The following is a 21,727-nucleotide window of genomic DNA, read 5'->3' as shown; positions in this document are numbered from 1 at the left end:
CTCAATTCTACACCTTCTACAAGAGCTAAGCTAGGACAAGTTCTTCATGCTCTATGTAACTTACTTTAGTAGCTCATAAAGTACAATGTTTAAATTTTAGTATTGCACATGTCCTAGGCTCGACCTCTGTTGACTCCACTTAGTTGGTTTAAAATTTAGGAAAATTTACCAAAATGGTAATGTGACTAAAATCCTTGAGTTGTACTTCTTGGGCTATGGAAGCTAAGCTAATTAGAGTATAAGGAACCTATTGAGGGCTTGGTTTGGACTGCATATGCAAAACTGAGTTGAACTTTAACCATTTTAGGGAATGGGGCATTTCCAAGCATTAATTTGACCAAAATAGGTGGCACTGAGTTTGACGAAACATTTGTAAACTAGAAATGTTGTATATAAGATCTAAATAGAATCTATTGCTAGCTGTGTCAATGTTGAATTGATTGAACAAGTCAGTGCGTAGGCTTCCTCTAGGGTTCAGTGGGAAAATGGCATTTGGGGAGGGGGAGGGGGAGGGGGGGGGGAGCTGTTGGTTGACTATGTTAGGGTTTTCTTAATTTTCAAGTGATGAAAACCTAATGGGAGACAAAATAAGATAATGTGACATCAATCTCATGTTAAAGATCATACTATTTGAAAAAATGTGCTATACAAGAGCAAAGTGATAAAATGACATATAGTTAGCCTAGGGGACTAGGGTTATTCTTATGTTTTTTGCAATAATGGTCGGGGGTATAAAATTAGTGATTTGACAAAATTTTGAGGGCCGTAAACCAAGCAAACTAAACCAGGTTGAAATCAGCTCCAAAATGGTAAGAAATGGGCCTAGTAAGGGCCAAATGGTCTTTTTGGGTGTAGAAATTAGAAGTGTTTACACATAGAATAGGATTTTCATAAAAAAATTACCATTTTGAACACCAAACAACAATTTTTTTTTTTACATTGATTTGCTCACATTAGGATTTCTCCAACATTGAAGAAGAAATCATGAGATCTTACAAAATGATGAAGATACAGATAATGGAAAAAGAATGTTTGTGTAAAAATCGGGTGGTTCATGAGTTTGATTTGAGATTTTAGTATAGCTATGCAATTGGCATTTATATCAAACTACACTTTTTGCAAGAACATGATAAAAACTTTGCTTTCATTCAACACTTCAAAAGTTTCCTGAAGCATACATTGTCATTCAGCTGGTGCTTGCTGGGTAAATGCTATTCTATTGGTTGATTGGGAACTTATCACACTATGTTACACATTGTTGTTTCTTCTTTTTACAATTGTCACCATGTTGGCATCCTTTTTTATATTTTAGTGTGTATATCCTTTCCTTGTTTGCCAAAATATTATCATCAACATGGGTTTGGTGTTACCATGCTGCTACCTTATTTAAGATCGGTTTAATATTAAATATTCCTTAGATTTTGTTCTCAATATCAGTTTGATATTAGCTATTCATTACTTCTTCAACACTCACAATTAGCTTAGCGATAGTAGTGTGTATTCACAGGAGCATATTCGAATTGGTGGCAGCTCACTTACGATTTCATTGCCAAATATGTTAGAAATGTAGGTTCACAATATGTTTTGTAATTGCAGTTTTGCTGGTTCTAATGTTGCAATGAAGCTGGATATATCTACAGATACAAGTCATAACATGCCATTGTTCAATGTTAATAAATGATGATCATGTAATGGATGATAAAAACATTAACCTAGATGAAGGAAATGAAGAAACAAATGCTACTAACATTGAAGCAACAATGAATAATATGCTGAGGAGGCTGGCATAGTCATGAATGTTAATAGGAAATATGTGCCAACCATTGGAATGGAGTTTGACAGTGACAACAAAGCATACATGGTGTATAATATATGTGCATGGCTAGATGATTTCGAACACGTGTACATGACTCTAATAAGGCGTGTGAAGTTTTATAGTATAAATAGTTTGTTTGCAATAACAATGACTTCAAGAAATAAAAAGTAGACTCGAAAAAAGGAAAATGCAAGTAGATGTCATTATAAGGCATGGATGCCATTGAACTCAACTCAAGGACAAATATATGACATGTGCATAGCATTATGCACACAATCAGTGCCTGCAATCTCCAACATAAGTAAATGTTTATAAGCCAGCCAAGAAGGTGAATACTCATCAAAAGAATGCAACGGGTACTATGATTTAGTGGAATGTAGCATGTCATTTAGTAATGATCAATTGTATCAGCATGTCTAAAAATTTTCAAATAGTTTATTCGGAGAAGACAATGAGAGAATAGTGAATTTCTACATGAAAAAGAGAGATGAGAATTTAGATTTCTATTTTAGCTTTTAAGTTGATGAGCTTGGACAAATTGGCATTAGATAGATGCAATAGTTCTTGAAGATTACCGTTATTTTAGACATATAGGATTGTTTCATACAACATATAATAAAAACAAATATCATGTCATTTGTTTCATTCATCGAGATGAATCACAATGATCAAAGTATAATTTTTTGTTGTGCATTCTTGATTGATGAAAAGAAAGGAACATGTAAATGGCTATTCAAAGAGTGGATACATTGCATGGGTCAGCAAGCTTCAATGCAGTCAAAATATTGCAATGATGGCAGTATAATTTTTTTTTCAAATGCATTGTATAGGTGCTGCAATTGGCATATATTTACAAAAGTACCAACATATTTGGGTGATCTGTATTAATAGAATCATCCTTTTAAATGAGATGTGTATTTCTTAAAATTGAAGACAATTGAAGAATTCAAAAGTAGATGGGAAGAAGAATTATGTTGAAATATGCATAATCACAAACCATTGACTAGGTAACAAATATGGAATGAAAGAACAATATGAGTTGGTTTATATTTCAATGACGCTTTCATGGTAGATATGTCTAAGATCTAATAATGCGAAAGTATGAATGTACATTTTAAGAATTAGTTCAATTCTAAAACATCTTTGAGTAAATTTATTGTAAAATATGAAGAGACAGTATGTAAACAGCGAGATAATGAGAAGGCATTGAACTTCAAGTTGCACAGTGAAGTTGAACCCACAGGACACATATTCCCTTAGAGTCGTATGCAAGATACATTTACTCCTAAAATATTTGAAAAATAGTAGACCCAACAGTTCTTGGCTTGCATAGATTGCTCATACATCGTGAATGAACTTGTAGATGGGGTGAAGGAATATCAAATCAAGCAAATTGTAGAAGATGGTACTGCAAGGTGGAGTATATAAAGATTAGTCAATTGTATATGAACTTAGCAATCAGAACTTGTCAACTTGTTGATGCAAATTGTGGGAATCAATGAGGTATTTTTGTTATGATATGCTTATAGTATTTAAAACACAAAGAATTGCCTTCATCTTATGTCCTTAAATGATGGACAAGACATGATAAGAAAGGTGTTGGGAAAAAAGATTTGGTTCCACACTTGTTGCCAATGGGAACTCATCTATGTTAGTAAAGAAAATTTTCCTTCCGTTGAAGCAAACATGTACGTTAGTGAACCATTATTGGACGATAAATATTATGAAGATGCAGTTTGACAAGCTGCTGTAACATATTTGAGACATGAAGATTAAGAAGACGACCACCAGTGAACACAATTGCAATGTAGGTTCCTAGAACATGCACAACGGTAACACTAGTGTGATTGATGATGTAGTTAACATCACAAATCATGAATCGGATCACACTAAGGAAATTGCAAAGCAAATCATCCATCAATTGATTAGTCTAAACAACAAAGGATGTGTGCGACTTGTAATGGGCATGAACAAGAATCTTGCACATATAGCCTATAAATGGAAACAAGATACAATTGTATTATATTTGTAAAGTTGTATTACAAAAAAATTGTGTTCTTTTTTGCTCATTAGATGCTAAAATAGAATGGTATCCACAAATAGATGCAAAGTAAGTAACAATATGATTTACCACTTCATTTGCTTTTTCATCGAATTTATTGTTCCGGGAAGTTTCACTTTTTTCCCCAAACAAAACTGATATCAAAATAGTTTTTTTATGCTTTCATTTACATATAGTAGACTTATAACTTTCAAATGAAACTTATCTTCCCGATTCTACCTTTTTCTACAACTAGAATTGACCCCAAAAAACTTTGGATCCACCTGAACTTGTATACTTGAAAGGGCTAATAACCTTTGACGGGTAGACAGCAATTGCTTGGCTGCAAAACAAGTGTCCATACAAGAAGTAGTGAAAGTCTTGCTTACTGTAAGTTTTGTATGTTCTTTTTTTTCCTTTAATTTGTCATATGCATGCTGCAATTAATAGTTCCCTAATCACTTAAGCCAAAAAATGACCCATATATAATTACATAGTTGCATTCCAATACAAAGTTCGTATCTCAAATTCCTTTGTTTGTACATATGAGTGTCGTAAGATACTGTGTTCTTTTTGCTTTGTCATTGTCTTGAAGCATATTCTATCAAAAGTATTTAAATCAAAAGGGTATCATTGAATGCTATATTACTTATGGATTTACTTATAATAGCTTGTTATGCTTCTTTGTCATATTCAACAACAAAAGATCGACGAGCTAAATATTGAACTGTTCCATTCCAACCTAAGAAACAAAAATGGAAAAGAAAGCATAAAAGACCAAATTGAGAACAACACTCAATAGGAAATACAAGGTATTATGTATAACTTCAACTATCATTGTAGGCACCCCAAGTTTTTTGTAGGTTAAAATGACCATTTTAGCCTCATAATGGAATTTTGAACTAGTTTTTTGAAAGAATTTCAAATCTATGGGCCATGAACCAAACCAGATCAAATATTATACTCTAGGTATCAGACACTAGGACTAGATCAACCCAACTTGTTAAAAAACCTAAAAATAACCATGTTTCCTTTAATCGCCCCATTTTGCCCGATATTTACTCTAATTTTGTAAATTTACCCATGATCAATCAAGGGGATTGCTCATCTCTACAAGTCATCAATAATCCTCAAAACAAGTTTACTAGCTTGCATTTGATAAAAAAGTGGTCCAGAAATGGCCTATTTCCCTAGTTATTTCACTATTTCTTACCATTAGAACACATGTAGACTGTATTAGACCCATGACAGTTTCTATCCAGTGTTAGATGGGTATTTTCACAAATTTTATTTGGTTTTTGGACTGCTCCAAAAAATAAGGTTTTTGTTTTAAAATAAGAGAGAAATGGACTCGCCCGTTGGTATGAGGATTGACCATTCCTGGCACCTTTACCTAGGGTAATCAGTCCAAGGGATATGCTAATTCTTGATACATTTCATTTTTTGCTTAAACATCTTTTTCATTCTAAATGTAGTGTGGTGTTTTAAAAAGTGTTGAAGATTTGATAAGAAGGTTTTGAAGAATCATTTGAGAGTATAAAAGTTTTGATTTTAGAAACCTTGAATTGGGAAAACATTGTTTGGAAACATTTGAAGATCATATTTTGAAATTAATTTAGTGTTCTCTTAAGAATTTAAGTAGGTCTAAGATTTTTCTCTAATTCGGTTACTACCTAACTAGAGCTCCATCTCATCTTGTTTAAGTTCTTTTAGAGGATGTGCTTGTGATTATAAGTGATGTCAAGTGAATATGGATATATGAATGCATTGATCCTACATGATTAGAAGGAAATTATTCACTCCTACCATAATATTCATCTAAAAGCATTCCTACCATTACATCCATCCAAGTTTCTCATTTTTGTTTATAAGATTGTCATAAATATTGTTATAAAGAAAGAAAAGTTTTTGAAAATGGAATGGGGGGTTATAGACCATCAAGCATTATTCCAATATTGAGTCATTACTTGAGTTTTGGTCTTGATGAAGTCGGCAAATGAGAAATTAGAAGCATAAATCATGGGAGAAAAATATTTGAAAGAATAAAAAAGATGAAAGATTTTAATATGAAAATAATAGGGGAAAAGAGAAAAATAAATAGATTTTAAAAATCACAAAAGCAAATGATTTAAAAAAGAGAGATACATGTATACATATACATACTTATATATACATATATATGTGTGTGTGTGTATATATATATATATATATATGGATACGTATATGAAAGCTTGCGAAGAGGAATTTTAGATCAAATAGAGAGGGAGAACAAGATTTTAGAAAGAAAGAGAGAGATATGTATTCATATATATATATATATATATATATATATATATATATATATATATATATATATATAATAAAGCTTGTAAAAAGGAAGTATAAATCAAATAGAGAGGAGAATGGGGTTTTAAGAAGAATGAGATTTTAGAATGGGAGACGCATATATATATTCATATATATGTATACGAGAGCTTGTAAAAGAATATGTTATACCATAAAGAGAGAAGGACAAAGAGAAATACTCGTGTACATGCATGCATATATAGCATGTATATATATATATATATATATATATATATATATATATATATATATATATATATATGTGTCTTCATGAGAGTTGAAATCAAAAAATGATTTGAAAATATCCAACTTTGATTTTTATGTAGGCCAAAGATGAAGTTGGGCTTATGCAAGACCCAAAGCTAAGTCTCCAAGGCCGCATTAGAAGGGGTTCTTGCTTTCGAAAATCTTTTGAAAAATATGATTCTAAATATTTTTGCATGCGAACAAAAAACCAAAAGTAGTATAAGAAAATCAGTTTCTTCCACCATTGGGTATGGAAGAAAATCAAGCATACATGCAATAGAAAGCAACGTAAAAAAGCATACATTGGGGTCCCTAATCAGGTGATTAAGAAAGAAACTAAGCGTGAGAATGACATGAAGATGCATTTTAGCATGAACAAATTCATAAACTAAGCATGAGAATGACTGCGCACCACGCGCAGCTGCCTAACTTGTGGATTTTTTTTTTAAATACAACAAAAGAAAATTGAATAAAATTAATAAAAAAGGGTATTTATATAAGAAGCATAAAACAATTTTTTTATTTCAAATGTGTAAAAAAAAGGTTTTCATTACAAATGGGTGGCCGACTTCGTTTTGAGTGACTTTGGACTCGTTTCAAACCTAGCTTGAGTTCAATTGGTCGCCGACGTGTTCTAGTGAGTGATTTAGGCTCAAAAACATGTCTTGGCGCGAGAACAAAACATAAAACAAAGGAAATGTCTTTGCATGCACGCGTAGCACTCATAGCATCAAATTTTGTCATTTTGATCTTTGTTTTGAATTTTGAGTTTGAAATGCTCGATTTGGATCTAAACTTGGGTTTTAGATCTAATTTGGATCCAGGAAATGGATTTTGAATTTGAACCTCATGTCTAAAATTGGGTTTGAATTTGAATTTTGTGTTTGGGATTGTTTAAGGGTTTAGAGAAGTATTTTGGATCGACTAGTCACAAATTTATTTTAAGTTTAGGATTGGGCTTAAGGCTCATGAATTAAATCCAGTTGAAATAATTGTAAGAGTGAAATACACCTCTTTTTTGGAAACATCTGGGGTGATATCAATATCTGAGTGCATAGATGGATTTAGTGTCACTCGAGGAAAGAATCAGTGTGTTCAGTTCTGATAGACAAGTATAACATCCATGTTTTCCATTTACCCTTCATATTTCCATTTACAGGGTCAAATATAGCTTGCTCGATATTGTGATTTTCCAAGGGCAAATTGAAAAAATTTTCAATCAAACTTGATGCACCCTCTAAACTGAACCCACTCTATGTCATATTGGTTAGACGGTCTACTAGCCTTGTAGAGCCTAGTTTTCTACCATGGGCAAGACTATCATTTGTACATATATGTATTATTTTTGTATAAACATAAGTTTTGAATTACATGATCCAAACCCAAGGTGTTCCTACATCATGACTGAGCCTAAGACTCACGTAGGGTTTGAGCCAACTTTGAACTAAGCTCAACTAGGTTTGAATCTAGCTGAACCTATTTGGCCATAACTAAATCCAATTCGACCTGAGCCCAGTCTGACCTCTGTACAACTTACTCTAGACTAGATCAATCCTAGATCCAACATGTTTTGGCTGAGTCTAAAACCACCAAATCTATATTAAGTTAGGTCCAGGGTCCATGCGCAATCCAAATATTCTATTCAAATCCTAGCTTAGATATGTCATTTGTATAATCTTATAATCAGATTACAATCCAAATCAACCAGATTTTGACGTGTCACCCATCTTCTTTTAGAATTCTAACATGTGTCTAGTCTTCCCTTTTAGATTTTTTACAAGTGTCTCAGCTACTTTTTTTAGATTTATTACAAAATGAGTCAAGGTAGTGACAAATCCTATACTGGTAAACCCTATGACGTAGAAAGCAACTTTTCTTGGCTTATAATTTAGAAATGGAAGACAATTGTTTCAAAGAATCTCATAACTTGGTGAAATGATTTTGTCCTTGCAATGAATGAAATCATTCAAGTCCTTACGAGATAGAAGAGATGTAACCAAAGAGATTTTATCAAATTTTACAATCATTTGATAAGCGTTCTACATGTTCACAAGCATTCACATTTTTTGTGTGAGATTTTTGTGTTTTTACACACACGAGCATACAAACACGTGCAAACTAATGCATGAATTTCACAAGCATTGGGCCAGTACAAATATTAGGGCATTTTTTTATTTTCAAAATGGATTTTCTTTTGAAAAGTCTAATTTCAAGATTTCATCATTTTAGGGTTGGTGTTATGTATTTTTCACTAAACAAAGTTTCTCTACTTAGTAGCAAAGAGAAGCATATGTGAAGATGCAAAATTTTTACAAGTCCACATGACCATTTTACCCTTCACCATGAAATTTTCAAATTGGTTGTCGAAAACCAAATTTCAAGAACAAAGGTCATTTCTGAACTGAGCAAGCACATTTCTTTTCAGCATTGAGCACCTAGAACCAAATTACCTAGGTCATCCAAGCTGAAAATGAACATTTCACCTCTATATCATGGCACCATGAACAAGAAAGCAACAATTTTCACTAAATATTCAAGAATTGCCTAACATTTGAGCAATTAGGTCATTTCTCAACTTTACATAACCTCAAGAGTTATTAGAGTCAGCTCACTAAGTTCATCCCAACCTGAACTCAACTTCCCAGTGGCTCAAATCATCTCACCGAAACTTAGAACTGCCATTTTTACCTCGACCAAGTTGAAGACAGGTTTACCTTAGTAGAAGAAAAGTTTTTCACTTACTTTGAGTTATCTAACCCAAGCTTTAATCATTTTCTAACTTGTAGATTTTCATTAGGTTTTATTCTCTTATTTTCAAGTGTTTGAGTTGAATTTGAGGTCAACCCAATATAGTGAGCTAAAACCAAGTGATGATCATGTCTTTCATGTATAAATCAATCTTTCCATAGTTCCATTTGAGTTCATTCTTCCTGGTGCAAGATCAACTTAGTTATAAGCTCTTTCACTCTCCTGTTTTTAGGTGTTTGAGCTAAATTTGAGCTCAACCTGATAGAATGAATGTAAGCCAAACTAGGCTCATGTTTATCATGTATAAATCAATCTTGTCTTAGCTCAATTTGAGTTTATTACTTCTGGTTTGAGTTCATTCAGTTTTGAACTCTTTCTCTCTCTTATTTTTATTGGTTTGAACTGAACTTGAGCTCAACCCAATAGAGTGGGCTGAAACTGAGCTTGGATCATGTTTATCATGTACAAAACAATCTCCCCTTAGTTTGAACTGAGTTCATTCATCCTGATTTGAGTTTAATTCAGTTTCGAGCTCTTTTTCTCTCCTATTTTTAGGGGTTTCGCCTAAATTCTCCACTTCATATTCTTGTATTGTCTGTTCTCCATCGCAAATGTCAATCTGAATCATTTATTAGTTTCTTCACTTCGTATTCTTGCATCGTTCCTTCTCCATGCTCAATGTCAATTTGAATCCTTTATTATGAGTCGATCAGCACTTCTTTGTGAATGCATTGCTTTTCATAGAATTGAATTCAGATTCAGTATGAGATCGTGGCCAACATTTTTATCATTAGCTTTGTGCTTTTGAGAGAGAGAGAGAGGGATTAGAAGTTTAGTCCTATATCACAAACCCCAACCCCCACTCTCTCCTATAAATAGGGCTCACACCCCCTCTCTCTACACACACAAAAAGCTCTCTCTCATGCAGGAACCATTTCAAACTTATAGTTTTCTCTAAAATGTTTTTAAAACCAACTTCTTTAAATTGTTTCAAAAACGCTAAGCCATGTAACCAAGGAGTCCAAACCTAACTTAATTCTCTAAGACCTTGCCCGATCTTTGAGTCCACCACCTATGAACCTAGTCTCATAGTTTAGACCTAATCAACTTCTTTAAAACTCCACCAATATGAAATGAATAATATCATGAAAGACATTATCGAATTAGGATTAAACCAATCTATGTGATATTAGGCTCATCATAAATAGATTCAAACCTAGTTTAGGCAAGGCTAAGCCCAGTCCTTTTTACCAGCCTAGATTTAGTCATCTTGATTGAATTTGACTAATCTTGGACTTGACACTAAACCCAAATCTAGCCTATTCGAATAATGGAACTTGAGACTTGGATTTTGGATTCTAAATATTGCATCATGGATTTTGAATCTTAGTTCTCAAATTATGGACCTCAAATCTTAGATTTTGTACCTTGGATTCCAGGCTTTGGATTTTGGATGGAATTTCACATAATAAGTTTTGGATCATAAACCTTACATCGATTCCCACATAATCTAACTCAAATACAGAATTTTAAACTCATAAGAATTACCAAATTTAGATCTGTCCACTCAGAATTTGGATCTTTAGATCTAACCATGAATACAAGATCAAAATTTACTGGATTTCTAACCTTGAATTTTTTTATGATGAGTCCATGATATGGTATTTTGGAGTTATATGACATTTCTTATTTCAATTTAGAACAATAATTACGTAAAATCTCTTAGATCATGATTACATTTATGGATTGAGATCCATTTTCTTCCTGATAAGTCTACATCCTACACCCAAGTTCTAGTAGAGACAAGACTCTATGTCTATATGACCTAGCTTTGCATGCATCATTATTAGATTTAGAACATTGATTTGCAATCATCTATGATGATCCAGACATGAACCATGCATCAAACTGATTCTCCTTAGTTCATTAGTCTACTTCTGAGATCTACCTAGATTTCAAAACATACATAAACTTAAACTTAGAGCATGTTCGCTTTTCATAGGATTTGGATGATATTTACACATAGAAAATCAAACATTTTAGTTTAGTTCTTGGCTGAATCTCCACTAGTAAAAGCACTAAGAATGGTCAGACCTCATACTGAGAAGTCGGGTCCTGTTTCTTAGAATCTCAAATAAGGAACAGAAGAGAGTGTAAGTAATATCCAATTTATATGGTCTACATGTAAGATGAAAATTTTGCATGTAAATAGTATACCTAAAAATTTTGTTGTAAAGAAAGTGCCCAAAGCATTCAATTTATATTTTTTACCACGGAATGCATGATGCAGCTTTTTGCAAAACCCTAAATTTTAACCTAACTTCCAGGCATCATAACTCCCTGTCCAAAATTCAATTTTTTACAAATAAGAATTTTTTAAAAAGCTTGAAAAGTACGCATTCCAATGCCCCCACATTTTAGGTAATCTGTTTTTACTTGACAATTCACTTATCTAAAATGCCACAGCCTATTTTTTATGAACACCCAGATTTCTTGATTCTACCAAATCTAGAACAATTGGGAACTTCCTAGTTCTCTTTCTTTTATTCTACAAGAACCGTGCAATTTTCATCACCTGGGAGTCTTCTTTAGGTGGTGTCTAAGGTCAACCAGTCAAATTCATTTCATTCCAACCCCATTTGTCTAGTCAATTACACCAAAAACATCAAGCCTGTCAACTTAGAGTCGTAGGAAAATACTGTTTCATTTAAGTACATCATGTTTTAATTTAATACAATTTTTTTATGCAACAGGGAACACTACTCATGGCTCCCCAATGCCTTTGATGCAATTTCATGATGCATACACATGTTGGTGTCTTTGACTGTTTCTTAGTGTTTTTCTATATATGTACATATTCAACATTTTATAAAACTATTTCACCTTTTATCAGTTATAGGCTAACTGGGGCCATGGCCCCACTTCAAATTTAAAAAAAATAAAATTTTACATGTAAATTTTGAAAATTTTAGTTTAGTTCATACATAAATTTTGAAAATTTGTATTTTAGCCCCATTAAAAGTTTGAAACTATAATTCAGCCCCTACAATAAAAAATTCCAAACTCTGCCCCTGGTTGTAACATGCATTTGTGCATTCTAAGATGAGATCATGCACATGCAATTGTGATGAAATCACATATACAACCCTAAAAGAAATTAACGAAGGTGAACGTGATGTGCATCATCTGCCTAAAAGAATGATGTGAAAAGGTCCATCTCCTCTTAGTATCCTCAGCGAACAATAATTGTTTTTATAAAATTTGGAGGGACACATAATAAAGGTTTTGAAAAGTACAGCCCAAAATCCTAAATCCTGGGATACATCATGTCAGGTTTTTCTCATCACTCACTCCTAATCCCTTGGGTAAACTTCTCATTTTGAATCTTTAAGCCCCTAATTTTGAAATCCCAGATCCCTGCTTAATACCCTAGTAGTGCATCTTGCCTAATTCCTACATCCTTGGTTGACCATTTCTTTTGTATACCTGATTTCAAACTTTGACAACCCTGGAACTCCACTAGATTAGACAATTTGAAAACCTTAATATTCCTTTAGATTCATGATTTTGTTTTGCCTTCTTTAAAATTTAAATTTAAAATTGCTACCAACATTAGATTTCTATCCTGTTAGAATTTCAAGTCCCATCTGCTAGACCACTCCCCACATTTACATCTTGAATTGAAACTTAGGTACCAACCTTCCTCAATGATTTTAAATTTGAGATTACGACTCACCTGTGACTAAAAGGTCCCCTAACTTTTGTTTTATAATTTGTCTTGTTTCAGAATTTACATTATCTTATCTTCACAACCTCATTTGGAACCTAATTTTTAGTCCTTATTTTCAAAATTCATGCATCAAGTACGTTCAGGTCACATGAACGTATAAATGCAATGATAAAAAAGGTTTCAAAAGATACTTTGTGTATTTCTAAAACCCTAAGGTTCCATCAAGTTTTATAAACTTTGCATTTTTGGAAAGTTTAGACTTTGCATCATGTTTTCCAAAGCTAGCCTGTTTCAGGTCGAGTCATGCATCCATATAGGCATTGTTATGTTCATATTCAAGTAGTTAGTGATAAGAAGACATGCTTAATTTTTAGTTTGCTTACCCCTGGCAAAGGTGTCACGAATATCATGAATGACTGTATCTCGTACTATAGGTTTGGTCCCATCTTCCATCTTTTGTCTCGCATTTCTAAAACCAAAGGCAAGTTCATTCTTTTCAAATGACCCATTTATGCGATAAAAGATTTTCACATATAAACATCTGCTTCTTATTTCCCAACAAATCAAACTCTCTCCAAAGAACACATAGTAATTTGTGAGCAGATGTCTAGTTTCTTTGCAGGTTCCCAATCAGCATCATGAAACACCTTTATCAGCTAAATTTTGACTGGAAACAACACATCTCGACCAGGATTTGCTTTTAGTAATGGACAATTTTCAACATTGAAGATAATTGGCCTAATGTGGGTTGATGCATCCATCTACTTAAGCTATGAGCTGCAAATAAAATATATGTCTAGTAATGGTTTGGTAGATTAGTCTACTAGTTAGGTGTCAGTCTTGTTGGATCCCTTGTAGTTTCTCTTTCAAATTCTTCATCATGCCTCTACTAATCTATAGAAGTTATGGTGGGTTTTGCATTTAGATAGATTGTTTCTTCAAGGATTTCCAAAAAATATTTTTTGCTTAGAATGATTCCCTCCTTTTATCTTGACAACTCAATCCTTAAGAAAAACTTCAGATTACCAACAGTACTGAGATAGTGTTTCAAATTGTTAAACTTTAGATTACCAATGGTACTGAGATAGTGTTTCAACTTGTCTATGACTTCTTGATTGTTCTCTGCTAGATTAAGTCAACAAATATGCTAAAACAAAATACCTTTTCTTATGACCAAGTGAACATCAATTTTGGGTTGCTTAAATCCACAATCTTCAAAAGCAATTGAAATTTTAAGAAATTGTTTTCTTGTAGCTTGCTTTAAACCATATAATGACTTGTTTAACTTACATACACAAGTCTCCCTCTATTTCACCATATCCAAGTGGTAGCTCTATATACACCTCTTCTTGTAGATCTCCATGAAGAAATGCATTATACACATCCATTTGTTGCAAGATCTAGCTAAACTTAGCTACAATGACTAGAAGATGTCTAATTGCAACAATTTTAGCATCTGGAGCAATTTGCCCATCTAATTTATACTTAGTTCATAACATCTATTTGCATCCATTAGGTGTAACTCTAACTGGACAAGTCATCAATGTCCATGTTTTATTTTCTTCTAATTTTTTTATCTTTGTTGTGATGGCTTGTCTCTAACAAGGATATTGACTAGCTTCACTAAAAGACATTGTACAGCTTGATGAGAAATAATAATACAAATGACTGATGGGAAAATGAAAAATGGCCAAATGAGATGGAATTTGACAATGTATGCTGATTTCACTGGTAATTTTTCACTAGTTATATTGTAGTAGAATTCTTTGAGAAGCACAAACAACTTCTTAATGTGAGTGGAGCATCAGCCTTCAGATTGAGAGGTCACAATGCACTTAGAGTTTGGCTGAGTTATGTCATGAAAAGTTTGGCTTGGTAGGGTAGAATCATGTTCATCATTGTACAGCTAATTTTGATTTTGGTTTAGAGTATATGTTGATCATGGCTTACAACAATTTGTTCTAACATTTGTTCTAACTGATAATCAGGCTAACTCTTCTCATTTTCTACAAATCTGTAATTTTCAAAGAACTATTCATTTGGAGGTAAAGGGAAAATATTTAACTCTATTTTGTCATCAGCCTTATGAAAATAGGAACACATGTTCATAGAATAAGATGTCCATGCTTCAGAAAAGCTTTCTTATTTCTAAGTCATGTATAAGATATGTCCTTTTTCCAAATCAATAGCTTAAGAAAATACATTTTTTAGCAGTTTTGTCAAACTTATCTTTTGGGTTTGTGTTGATTCCATAACATAAGTAACCAAAAAACTTAAGGCTGTTGTGTGTAGGTTTTATCTGAAATAATTTCTCATAAAATGTTTTCTTTTGTAACAAGGGAAAAGGTGTTTTGTTCATTAAGTAAGCTCCAGCCAATACCCACTCTCCCCAAAATTTTGTAGAGAGATTTACTTGAAATCTTAGCACTTTTTCAGTAGACAATAGAAGGCTATGTTTTCATTGTACAATGTCATTTTTTGAGTGTGTAGATGCAACTTCATTCATGAATTACATCTTTACTATCAAAAAGTGCCTTAAATTTGTAAGACAATAACTCTAGGCAAGTATCGATGTTGAACTTTAGCGTGCTTTCTTTTCAACTGATTATCATTGAGATTGAAGAATTGTTTTATCAAAAGCTTAGTTTCATGTTTATGTCTTATTAAATAAATACATGATTATCTACAACAATCATCTACTAAACTTGGAAAATGATGTCCTATTGTAAGAGATTGTTGTGAATATGATTTCCCTATATCATATTGAACAAGTTCAAAAGTCTGTTAGAGGAGATTCTACTAATACCAAACAATAGTCATGTTTCATTGGCTATATTACATATTTCACACACTCAGGGAAAACAATGTTCAAACAGTAGTTAGAAAACAATTTATTTAGATGATGATGGCAGCCTAACCACTACTGCCAAACATCAAAGCATAACAGTAGGTATTAAAAATAACTGCAATAGAGTTTCTAGGGTTCAAACATGCATAATTGGTAAAAGTTGTGTGACTATGCTCTATTGTGCTACTACTTAGTGAGGAGTTCATCAAGCAATATAAGTCGTTCTTCAATTCACTGGCTCCATTCATCATCTTGGAGCTTGGGTCCCGTATCAAACAATAACAAGAGTCAATTATCAGTTTGTAATGAAGAGTTTTGGTAATTGAACTTAAAGTTCAATAAATACATTTAGAATCAAATTTGATGAGATTGAAATGTTTCATTGATGAGATATATGAGTGATTTTATTGTTTAATTACCTGATTGAATGAGGAATTTTGAATTTGATAACATCAATCATAGAAGACAATGTTGATGTCATGTAATTACTAGAATTGCTAATGATCCAAACATCTTTTAATGACATGGATATACATATTAATTTTACTTGAAAATAGGAATTTTTGTCTTTAAAAAGTTAAACAAGTGGTTGACATTCCTCCATAGGCAAATCCAGTACACTATCCTTGGCAGTTTTAAAGCTAGTAGCAATAGAGTTTTGAATGGCATTAGAAAGATTTGATGTAGCTAAAACGAAATTTGTGTTCTCCTCAAACTTGGCTAAATTGTCCAATTTTTTAGTTCAAGTCCTAACTTACCACTTGAATCTAGGGGGATAATCATGTAGTTAGGAACATTTCTTTTGTATGGCCTGATATATGATAGTAATAGCACACAAGCTATTATTGGTGTCTTATATTCTTCCCTCTAAACCATCAAGTCCCATGACTAGTGGCTGCAATTCTAATTTGAGGACAAAAGCAGTATTGTCTCTCTCTGCTTTTCTTCTTGTAGAATCAGGAAGAAAACTTTTCCAATCAAAGGAAGAGGGTTGATCAGTAATATTTTCCCTCTTGTAGAATTTTTAGGACTCATTTAATTCCTTCAACAATTGGATTACTTTTTTTCTTGTTATTTTTTAGAAAATATTTTTGTCGTCCCACATGTACAAACAAGCAATATCATATGAAGCAAGCTCGTCCTAATATGATTTGAGCTTAGTAAATCATGCTGCTATAGATGGATTCTCCATAATATGCTTACGAATGGCTGTTTTAATTTGAAATTTTCTTGGTGTAGTACTTTATGTGAAACACTCACACAAATTGACCTAAACTTCACAAGTAAATGATCCATATACCACACTCAATGATCCAATATAAAACCATCATATCACAATGCATCCTTTAAAAGAATTCAGGAAAATTAATGTCTATTTCATATAGAGAATCATCTATAAACACATCTTGTTCTTGACTATAAGGAACCTACTCATCGATCCACTCTATGTAGAGTAATTGTCTCCAATAAAGGGTTGCGAAACAAAACCATGCCCATGCTATTTGAGTGATGAAGAAAGTAAGGATTTATCACATACGGAACAACTCCCAATCCTCCTGAAAAGATGATCCATTAATAGTGGCTACACTATAAAAAAGGAGCTTAATCATGCAAAAGCATCTGACATTAGTAAAGGTTGAGTCTCTAGTGACGTTTTTGAAGAAAATGACACTAAATGCTCCTAAGTTGCATTTTAGTGACGTTGTCTTGACAAACATCACCCAAGGTAGGATAAAGGTAAACTCTTCAGTTTATCAAAATCCATTAGTAAAGGTCCCGCCTTGGAGCTCTCTAGTGATTTTCCACATAAAGGTTCGTAAACTCCCTATTTAGTAATGTCTTTTTGAGAATGTTCCTAAAGGCAACCTCTTTGGATACTGAGTGATGCTTTCTCTAGAGCAACAATAAAAGTCAGTAATCTGTCAATACTTTTTCTTGGAAACATCAATAAAGATCCTTGGTCCATGGTATTTAATGATGTCTTCTAAGGAAATGTCAATGAAGATCTGGGTCTTCAACGACTTTTTTTGCATGACATGTCAGTAAGAATCCCCACTTAGGTTCATCAGTGACATTTTTCTAGATCATGTAAGTGGAGGTAAGGGTCTTTAGTGATTTTTCTTAAATAACATCAGTAAAAGTCTTGAAAATACTAATTTTTAGTGATGGTGTTTTACCATATGTCAGTAAGAGTTCTATGAAAATTTTGAAAAGCATAGGGGATCAATTTGAAAATTTTCTATAATGACTTTGAAAAACACTAAAAAACCCTTCCTTTCACCAGATGTTTTCTCCACCCTCTCCACTCCTCCCGTTGCCCTTCTCTTCCCATCAGTGCTTCTATGGCCATTTCAAACATGGCATGGTGGACATATGACTATGCACTAAAGCCCAGTGATGGTCCTGGTGGCCTCCAGAAGCACCAGTGAAAAAACCCAATCTGCTTGCATTTGGTTGCTCAAAACCCCTCATTTTCATCAATGTTTTTCTTTCTCTTCTCCTCTCCTCCCCTTTCTTCTCCTCTTTCTCTGACCGAGGTTTCCAAGGCCATTTCCTTTCACGGCCAACTTTCACAACACGTTGGAGCAACAATGATGATGACGGTGATGGTAGGCTCCAAAACAACACAACTTCTCTATGCTGTTTTTTTTTTTCATTTTCCCCCTCTTGTGTTCTTCATTTGTGCTTTCCAATGGTTGCAGTGAACATCTCTAGTTGATCCCAGCCACTGACAAGATTAATGAGTATTAATGCGGAAGCAGACCATGTACAAATGCGGTTTATTTCAAAAGCCATCAAGCATGATTTTATTATGGAACTTGCTTACATGTGTTTTCTAGAACATGATGTATAATTGATGTTGTCACCGACCAATTCAACCTTCAGTAATGTCTTCTCTATTTCATAAGCTTTTCAAGTTCATTTTCTTGTAGTTGTAGCACTTTCTTTTTCTTTCATGTTTCTGGTTGCTATTGGTTTTTTCTCCTTCATCTATTAGCTTGTTTATAGTTTCTTCATTGTATTTTTATTTTATCTTAAGGGCTGCCAATAAGGATATCATGAGTTGACCAGTGGTGATTTGATTTTCTTATGAGACATATTCATCCTAGGTACAATCAACTCATTATTTAGAAGGTTTAAATTGTAATAATTGATCAATTTATCAACAAGTTGCAACTTGTTTTTATGAATCCTCTTTGGTTTATCTACTTCTCTTCAACCAAGGATTATGGCATGTGTGACAAAGTTTGCCACATCTGGCATGTTGGTTATGGGCCTACTGGAATGGCACTTTCTTTCTCTGTAATGGACCTTAAAGGAGACATTCTAACGGTTTCTATTGTTCAAGTAAGCTCCTCTTATGAGCTCATTTTGTTTAGTTTGGCTTCTAACAGTACATAATCAACCTAATTTGTTTTATGAATGTTGTCTAGGCTGCTCTTCCACAAGGAACATTTGCATTTTTTATTGTTAGGAAATATGACTTGCACTAGATGTTCTCAACGTTGGATAAGTCAAGATGTCATAAGTTCTTATCATGTTAAGCATATTTATGAACAGTTTGTCATTGCATTGGTGCTACCACTTTACAAATTGCATAGATGGGTTTGATAACATTGTATTCAACCTACCTTTTCTTGAGGTAGTATATTGCTGATTTGTACTTCAAAATTCTATAGATCAAATGTGTTAAATTTATTTATTGCCTTATGAAAATTTAATGCACAAGTTTTGATAGACAAAATTAAGAAATTTTCTTTGTGTGGATTTCATGTTAATCAAGTGTATATCAGTGCCAAGAGTCTTAGGGATATATTTATGTATGCCTGGTAGAATTACAATGGTGATAAAATTACCAGTATAACTGATACTATTATTGCCATGACGAGGGATGTTAGAATTGTTTTCACTAATTATTGATGTGTGAATTTTTTGTCACTAAGAAGCAAATACCTTTTCTTTCCTTCTAAAGTGAAAAATGCATCAACAATAGTGGTTTTATTGCATTTCCCAAAAATGTCAGTGAAAGCATTAATGGCATATTCTTCGTTGACGTTTTGCAAAAAAGGATAGAAAAAGTTTTACTGACATGTTCCTGTCTTTTACTAAAGGTTTAGTGTCAGTAAAACCCGGTTTTGTGGTGCCATTAGTATTAATATAAGCAATGATAAGAAATCAATGAGCATATACAATTTGAACCAGCAAATAGTCTTCCTATGGCAATGGAGGATGTTAATAGACCTAATTAGGGTAGTAGTAGTAGTTGAAGAAGAGAGGTAATCAAGCTCTGATACCATAAAAAGAATAGAGTAAGAAGGCAGAATATGCGTTGTTTTTTCTCATTATTTAATATAAAGAGACATTTGTATATTTACAATGTGAGGAATGAAATCCTCTATAACAATAAAAAATCAAAATAGCATGCCCAAAATACCGATTCTATTATTCCCCTTTTCCAAAACTTTAAAAACTAAGCATGACGAGCACCTATGCTTTACAATCATACAAGTATTTTTTTACTTCATAATACAAGTGAACTAAAACATTAGTTCATTGTTATTGTCCAGTCAATAGAGACAAAAAGAAACAAAAATCAGAAGCCCCATATATGAAGATAGAGGGAGAGAAAGAGAGACAGAGAGCTCTTATCACATTTCTCACTCATTATCCATGTGGTTACAGATGGATTTATATGAAGCCATTTGCTAGAACTCTTGGGCATTAAGAAAAATGATTTATAAGGGTTCCCTACATCAGTGTTGAATACACTATTTCTAAAACAATTAATTATTGTTTTGGAATCAAAAGGGGTGAAATTGAAATGCCCAAAGAACATAAGTATTAATGTTCAATTTTGTAGAAAGGAAATATTGTAAATAGTTGGGTGTTGACAAAGTGGGAAATGAACAATTTCGATACGAGTTTGTCTTCATCTCATGCTGAGATAAGTCTGGTGGTTTTGATAGCTTTGGTGTCATGATAAAGAAAGCAAGGTCAAAAAGAAGAAAGCACAAAGAAGAACTACACCAAGATTATTTATTCAAATGTCAGATTGATTTCGTTTATTCCTTGATTTAACATTGTTCCCTTATTTTGACTTCATAAGTACTTCTTGCCATATTTATCCCCAACCATTTCTCTTGTTGAAAATTCTCTGACAATATTCTTAAGCTAATTATTTATTGAATGAGCTTGCTTCGTTATGGTTCCTGCTGACTGAAAAATAATTATGTAAATATGATTGGAAGCTAATTCCATTGCATTTTAACAACAATTGGTTTATGCATAGAAAATGATATATAAGAAAGTTAGTTGCTGGGAAAGAGATATTAATGATTGACTAATGTGTTAAACATGTCAAAATATCTCGCAAAAAAAACATGGGAATTATAGAAATTTGGTGAATCAACTTCACCTATAATTGCTATTAGATCTCTCTGTCATCAGTGGCATAGTGAGATGATAATTTCCTTGGCCATTCAAAATTCAAGAGTACAAGGCAGTGTGTGTGAGGCTGTACTTTCCTTTCTCACACACATTATATTTATAATTCAAGCTGCATTCAATGTCTCCATTCATGTTCTCCTCTTTCATTCTTAGTTTCTCATTTACATGTTCATGCAAGCATTCTTGAGGTAAGTTTCCAGTATCCTTAGTGGTCCATATTCCCTTGTCGAACTTGCCTTCCTGAGATACCTGACCATTCAAACCATATACTCTAACACATCCCTTCAAACTCAATGATCTAGGGGTGACGTTCAGCTTGCATGTGTGTTAGGTATTGCAAAGACCTCTGAAACCTCTGTATTTTGTGGGATTAGAATATGAAGATGTCATTCTGTTACTAGCCTAAATTTTTCCACATCAGAATTCAAAATTTTACAAAATAATTGAGTAAAATGCAGTTGCAAAACCAATTTCGAATCTAAAGAACAATTTAGATTCAAATCA

This window comes from Nymphaea colorata, chromosome 10 (assembly GCF_008831285.2).
Source record: "Nymphaea colorata isolate Beijing-Zhang1983 chromosome 10, ASM883128v2, whole genome shotgun sequence".
Taxonomy (NCBI): Eukaryota; Viridiplantae; Streptophyta; class Magnoliopsida; order Nymphaeales; family Nymphaeaceae; genus Nymphaea; species Nymphaea colorata.
The sequence above is the reverse complement of the archived record's forward strand: the minus strand, read 5'-3'. Positions refer to the sequence as shown.